The sequence below is a fragment of the Phoxinus phoxinus genome, assembly GCF_949152265.1.
Source record: "Phoxinus phoxinus genome assembly, chromosome: 20".
Taxonomy (NCBI): Eukaryota; Metazoa; Chordata; class Actinopteri; order Cypriniformes; family Leuciscidae; genus Phoxinus; species Phoxinus phoxinus.
The window spans coordinates 13,620,583-13,628,163 of record NC_136895.1 but is presented as its reverse complement, the minus strand read 5'-3'; positions in this window follow the sequence as shown (position 1 = coordinate 13,628,163).

Here is a 7,581-nt window from a genome sequence, read left to right as displayed (position 1 = left end):
AATTAAAAACAGAAAAGAGAAGAGAACACATTTTTATTATTATTTAATGACAGTATTGCAAAAAATTTTTCTCAATATTTCAGTCAATTTTTCAGAAATTAGAGTTTGAATTTATAATACAATGTAAAAAAAAAATAATCAAAGACTGAGATCTCAAAAAATACTTTATTCGCAATAACCACTTGAGGGAGTTGTGTAATGTTTCTCTCCACATTGACAAATGTGAGCTTAGGACCCCTGGAACTGTTGTGGGGCTGTCATAACAAAATTTACACACTTATCAAATTGAACCACTGAAAAGCAAATACTCCGTGCAAATATGCTCTTTGTACGGGAAGATCAAATACAAATATCCTGGAATTGATGTTTTTGAAGGTATGAAGCAAGGCCCTGGACAAAATGAAATCAGTCGGTAGGACCTTCTGTAATTTTGCAATGTATTGATATCTGACCTCTTCTGAGCAAACCATGCAAGGCTGATTTTTTAAAATAATTTTCTCTCCTGTTTGTCTGTCACCAGAGCTGCCCTTTTTCATGTTACATATATGGCAAAAATTAAATAAAAAAAAACATCAAAAATGAGCTTTTTACATTTTACAAGTTTCAGATATTGGTCAACTTTAACAGGCCAGATGAATTGGATCAGCTTGTGTACAATTGAAGCTTTATTAGCCAGTGCAGGATGTGGTAGAAATTCCCCTATGCGCCTGAGTAAAGTGTGTCCCAGACACTTACAAACTTTTGAGGTAAAGAAAAGTTATAAACTTATACTCTACTGGGCGTCTCCACTTCGACACTTGCTCGAGTCAGATGATGTCTCATCCCTTATGAACACTATGGAAATGAGGTCTCTGGTGTTCACCTTCAGCACTATCACTTAAGAATGGAAATAAGATCTCTAGTGTCTAGGCTGCCGCGCACCAGTAATCAGACAGACTCCAGACAATGTCTTTGAATATCTTTCAATCACGGCCGTAGGATCTCAGACCAATTTCAAAATGATTGGTTGATCATATGTATAATTCAGCTGAACCTTCTCTGTTAGGTAGAAGCAAATCTGGATTTCTTGATTACGTCAGCTTGTTACTCAAGTCATGAGGATATTGAGACAGAGACAGCTGTCTAGTTTTGTTTCCCCCTTTGTTATATTCAGACAGGATTCCGACACACTTTGACCAAAGTTTTGGCGACATTCAGTTTTCAAGAGCATATAAATGTTAATCCTGCAAGAAAACTAATATCCATTTGTCTTCAATTCTTTTTGCACTGTGATTCTCATAGTTTCCAACATCTCAGTTTGCTTCACCATTACTAGCAGATAGTGGGTTGTTATGTATGTAGAGCAGGTTGTTGTATAATTCTTGTGCATTGGTTAAAAATGTATTTAGATGAGAGGCTTTCAAGCTTTTTGATGCCAAAGACCATAACATAAAGAAGCCCTTGAAGGGACTCCGTTCCTAAATTAGGCAAGGCAAGGCAAGGCAAAGCAAGTTTATTTATATAGCACATTTCATACACAATGGTAATTCAAAGTGCTTTACATAGAAGAAATTAAAATAATCAAAAGAAATAAGAATAATTAAAACAGTTTAGAATAAAAAATAAAATAAAATACAGTGCAAACAGTCGGACGCACAGTGTCAAAGCTAAACAGATGTGTTTTGAGTCTGGATTTGAATGTGACTACAGTAGGAGCACACCTGATCTCTTCTGGAAGCTGGTTCCAGCTGTGGCTGGCATAGTAGCTAAAAGCGGACTCTCCTTGCTTTGAGTGAATCCTTGGTATTTTTAGCTGATGTGATCCTAATGATCTGAGTGATCTGTTGGGTTTATATTCAGTGAGCATATCTGTAATGTATTGAGGTCCTAGGCCATTCAATTATTATACCAGTAATAATACTTTAAAATCAATCCTCAATGTGACTGGAAGCCAGTGTAAAGACCTGAGGACTGGTGTGATATGTTCATATTTCCTGGTTCTGCTCAGAATCCTGGCGGCAGCGTTCTGTACGAGCTGCAACTGTCTTATGGTCTTTTTGAGAAGGCCAGTGAGGAGTCCATTACAATAATCCACCCTGCTGGTGATGAAAACATGCACAAGTTTCTCTAAGTCTTGACTGGAAACAAAGCATCTAATTCTTGCAATATTTTTCAGATGATAATATGCTGATTTAGCTATTGCTTTGACATGACTACTGAAGCTAAGGTCTGACTCTAGACACACCAAGATTCCTGACTTGATTTTTAGTTGTTTGACCTCTAGAGTGAAGGTATGCATTCACCTTGAGACGCAATGACTTCAGTTTTGTCTTTGTTTAACTGAATAAAGTTTTGGCACATCCAACTGTTTACTTCATCAATGCATTGGAACAGGAAGTCAATGGGGCTGTAATCGTTAGGCGACAGGGCTAAGTAGACCTGTGTGTCGTCTGCATAGCTGTGGTAAGAGATTTGGTTCTTTCTCATTATTTGGCTCATTGGGAGCATGTACAGGTTGAATAGGAGTGGCGCAAGAATTGAGCCTTGAGGGACTCCGCATGTCATGGATGTTGTAGCAACATTGACATCTGGTCAGATTGGTGAATCCGTGATTCTCACACACACACACCAACATGGCTCACACAAAGAGACGTAACGTGACACCCACACATTCCGTTGAGACTGGAGCACACACACACAAGAGACTTTTCATTGAACGAGTCATATTTAAAACATTACCAAATGCATTCTGTGTTGCCATTTATATGTCATGACAGATTTGGGTTTAGTTTACAATTATAGCATGTATTAATTAAACTTTTAAATGTCTATACTAATGCATAATAATCAAATGTTGTATTCCTATTAATGTTAATATGATGTGTTTCGTATCTTTGTAATTCTCTAAATCTAACGGAGTTGAATCTCGATAATAGACTGCAATGATATGATTATTACTAGATGAATCCTTTTTAGTCATAGAAATGACTAAGGCAAAGCTCTGTCATAAACTACACAGACTGGGGTCTTCTGGCAGGACAAAGAAGATTCTCCCGCTCCCAGATCACTGAAGGTGATTGGACAACGCGCCGAACGAAGGAGTGACCCATACAGTCTTTAAAGGAAAGAGCAAAGCTCTTCCTGCCCTCTCTTGCTCTCGCGTCCTGCCTTCGTCTGCTCATCATGTGAAATCTTCGGACCTGAACTCCTTCAGGAGTTCCCTCCTTTTATTTGCTTTATCTCAGTCTTTTGTTTAATTTTCAAATTCCACTGTGTTCGTTTCCACCTACGAGTCAAACGAACGAAGCCTGAATTCCTTCAGCAACTTCCCTTCCAAAGAGGCGCCTTCTTCAAACTCCCGCGAACAGCTTGCTCTGGCAACAAGCACGCGCGCCTCAGCACGAGCGCGCGCACTCTGCTCCGAGAACACGTGCAGGCTGGACACAGCTCGTGCACACAAACGAACCTTTTGCAAGTATATCAAACTCTAACGAGTTTTAATGTTTTAAGGTGTTTCGATTGATGGCTCTCTCAATGGTCTGTGATTTTAGCTGTTCTATGGCCACTCGTGACCATTCTCTCTCTCTCTCTCTCTCTCTCTCTCTCTACAAACTCCACGCGTGCTTCGGCACGGCGCGCCCCTCCTCAGAAATCTCTCTCTCTCAACTTCTCTCTCTTATCCGCTATTCGGGTCTTGTATTGTTTACTGTAAATTATGTACATAGATATAATCGGTGTATAATCAATATGTGTAATCCGTTATATTCTGTAGTTTGCATTTATTAAAACAATATATTCAAGACTGTGTCTGTGAAAAAACGCTCGTAAAACCACAAACGTCAATGAGATTAAAAGATCCAAGAGCTGCCAGAGCTCTTATTATTTACTAGTTTTAATTTTATAAACACAGGAAAATTAATGTTCACGGCCAGAAAATTAATGTTTCTTGGAGGTTATAAGGAGATAGCTTTACTGAGAGGTTGATGGGTGATCTTTGATGGTTTTTGCAGGACAAACACCTATTTGATCATTACATGAATTTCCCTTAAAGGTTATCTCATAATCGAAATTAAATAAGATTATTGATATCTGAATGAGGAATTATAAGACGTTGTGATCAATTATTCATATATTCGTATAATCTATACATTTTCAATTTCGATAATTTAATGTAAAGTAATATGCAGAATATTAATCATATTCATGATTAGTTATTAAAATTCCCTATAGATCATTTGAGCTAATTCATACGGACCAAGAGTCCGAGGCATATAGATCACAGTTTTGGTGGAGAAAATTACGCGCAATCTCAAACTTTGTGTTTTACGAGCAAATCAGTTTCAGCGTGTCTATATTGTGTATTAATGTAACGCGCGCGCTCCAGCGAGAGCCCACCACGCGCGCTCACTGAAGGACTGTTAGAAGGCACGAAGCCGATCTCAGTCAAAGCAAATTGACCCTGCTAGATATGTTTAACATTTTCAGCCCCTGTTAATTGCTACAATAAACTTCGATGTATTATATTAATATTGTTTCGGTAAAGAGAACAGAATCTCTGTACATGTCTCGGACTGTACATTCTTAATATTGTGTTACCCAAATGCGAACCCACGCGCGCTCACTGAAGAACTGACTGGCGCCGAACCAGCTCAGCTCAAGCATATTAACAGACGCTGGAAGTGACAATACCGGTAAATGTCCTAGAGAAAAGAATCTCTGTTCAGCCTGTAATTAATATTGCTTTAGCCCGCTTGAAATCAAACGAGTTTCTTTGTTCACGCGGTAGATTGGAACAGAGCGAGTCTCCTCCGTTTCGATAATAGGCCTAATAATAATATTAGATCGTTAAAATAATGATAACTCCTGGTCGAAAATTGGATTAGCTACCCATTTTGTAAACCTAAGACATTTTTAAATCATAAGTGCTATTGTGGTTAAATGTTTACGGGAACCCAACAACAGATGATAATTCCTGTTTTCCACATTTGAGTAATAAAGTGCAGTGAAGAAGTCCTGACACGTTCTCTCTTGTGCAGTATAGCACCCGAAGATCTGTAGAGATCTTGTTTCCTTTGTGATTTTATTGCAGAAAATCAGCACGTGACTGAGCTGAACGCTCTGAGCTCTTTAGAGTCACATTTAGAATTGGTTGTAATTCCGCGGACTAAACACCAGAGGTCCTTTTAGGTGTTCAAGTCTCAAAATACGCGCCCCAACGACGTCACCCTGCGTGAGCACCGCCTCCCACTGACGTCAGCCTGCATGAGCGCGACTACGCCATCTCGTGGCCGTTTCAGATAATGCTCTCGTACTGCTAAATTCAAGTGTTCTATGATGAATAGTGAATTAGCTTATGTCTAAATTCTCAATAATTATTGGCATTTCCAGCTTTGCTCGTGCGAATATTATTTTGTGTTAGACAATTTTCCTGCTTGTGACTGGTACATTTACTTTGAGTTTGGTTCAAACAAGAGGTGAATTAAAACTTAAATTAAATCCCAGCCCAGCCATTGAGAGCCCATAGAGGGAAGTCCGCCACCCAGTGGCCGCCTCCCGCTAAAGCGGCTCATTCAACTCGCTTCTCTGTTTCCAATTCTGTGTGAATTGCTTTATTTCTGTTTTCTCGTCTGATTATTTTATAATAATTACTGATACTTTAATGCATCTAAGTTATTATTCGATATCATTCTGAGTTCTCAATTCCCTTACACGCTTATCTAAATTCGAGTTAAATCAGATTTAAATTTTGGATTTAAATCTTGTTTGGCTGGCAGCCACTGTCATCCACTAGAAGGAAACAGCGCCACCGCGTGGCCTTGTGGATACTAAGTCGGTGCCACTCTTTTTCCCCTTTCACTCTTTTGAAGTGTGTACTTATTTCATCTTTCCCTTCTGATTATTTCATAGTAATTACTGATGCTTTAACGTCATCTGGATTATTATAAAATATCACTCTGATTTTTACATTTCTGCACAGGCTTATTTAAATGTGAATTTACAACCAGTTTGAATTTAATTTGAATGAGTTTGTCTGTCCAACCAGGTTGACCACTGAAAAGAGATACGCCCCCTTGTGGGACAAACCCACTACTGCGGCCTGTCTCTTCTTCTGGGGTCATCCTGTCCTTTCATTATTTTATTGTATTAATTTTTTTTTTATTATTAAATTTTTTTTTTTCAAATTTTTTTTTTTTATTATTACTTTTTATTCCTAATTTTCTTATCTCTCTTTTAGGTTAGGTTATTCTGATAATCACCAACATTATCATAATTCCCTTTTTGTTTTACCATTATTTCAAAGCCTTTGCCTTTATTTCTACATACATAATTACTAAACTTGGTTAAACAAGAAAGCCTTAATTGACTTTAACTTTCACCTGTTTACCCCTTTTTGTGTGTTTATGTGTAGTTCTCCCTAGGGCGCTGTGGTGATTTGACAGTCATCTCTGGTTGGTTTCCAGCGAGCGGGGTCACCTGGTCGTCACGACCGACACCGGCCGTGCGTGAGTCTCGGACTCTTCTGTCTCTTACCATTGGGGTGGCACGCAACTGCTACATCAGCAATTTGGCACTCCAAGGGTAAAGTCAACCACGCCAGCTGACACACAAGGCAATGTCGGGACAATTACCTGAACCAGGGCCTGCTGCAGGGGCCGGGTTCCGGTGAAAACCCCATTTTTGTCGTGCTGTCTGGCAGTTGACACCTTGGCGTTGCCAGGTTGTGTGTAAGGTCGCAAGTTGTTTGAGAAGGTCGCACCGTGGTACACAGAGTAACAGAAGGCCCGGGTCCACTGCGCTCGAGTGTGTGGGACCGTCGAGAAGGTTGACCGCGCCGCTGACTCCCACCTGAGTGACCTCATTTCACCCCAGGCAGACTAAATAAGGTAAAACCCATACACTTAGTATAAGCCACAGAATATTAGATATTCCCCGGTCATTTAAGTGTTTGGCCTATATCCCTTTCTCCAAGCCTCACCGTCTTCCTAGGTTTTCTACCCCGATAGCCCCCACTCACCTGTAGGCCCTATCGTAAACTCTGGCAGTGGTAATAGGCTTAGGCCTCCTTATTCTCTCTAACACATACCGTGTTACTATTGTTTGATCTTATTTCACTTTGATCTGTTCTATCCTTTGTTCTGTTGTGATTTGTTTCTTTCATTTCACCTAGAAACAGTAACCTGAGAGAGCCATCAAGGAAACTAAGTAGTGGAGTGACCACCAGCAGCCGGGGCCACCACGTGACCCGCCAGGCTACTGCTCGTCACAACCCCTAGTGCAGGTCCTCAGACGACCCAAGTTAATTGGCTCCGTGAACTGTCTAACTGTTGGCATCAGTTAGCCCCAAAATTCTCATAAACGGCATAACCGTATGATCATAGCTCGTTAACCTTAAAACGAACTTGCATTGGTCTCTTTGTGTGTGTGTTCTGTGTTCTCTCTCGCCTACAGTGTGCCAAGGTCACGGCCGTCCAGTATGGCTGCCCAGTGGGACGAACTCGAGTTGTGGTTGAGAGCCATGACGACCGACTTCCTGCCCGGAGACGCCGCTGACGCACAGCCCCTGAGCCGAGAACAGCTGGACACCGACCTGGTCAAACTGAT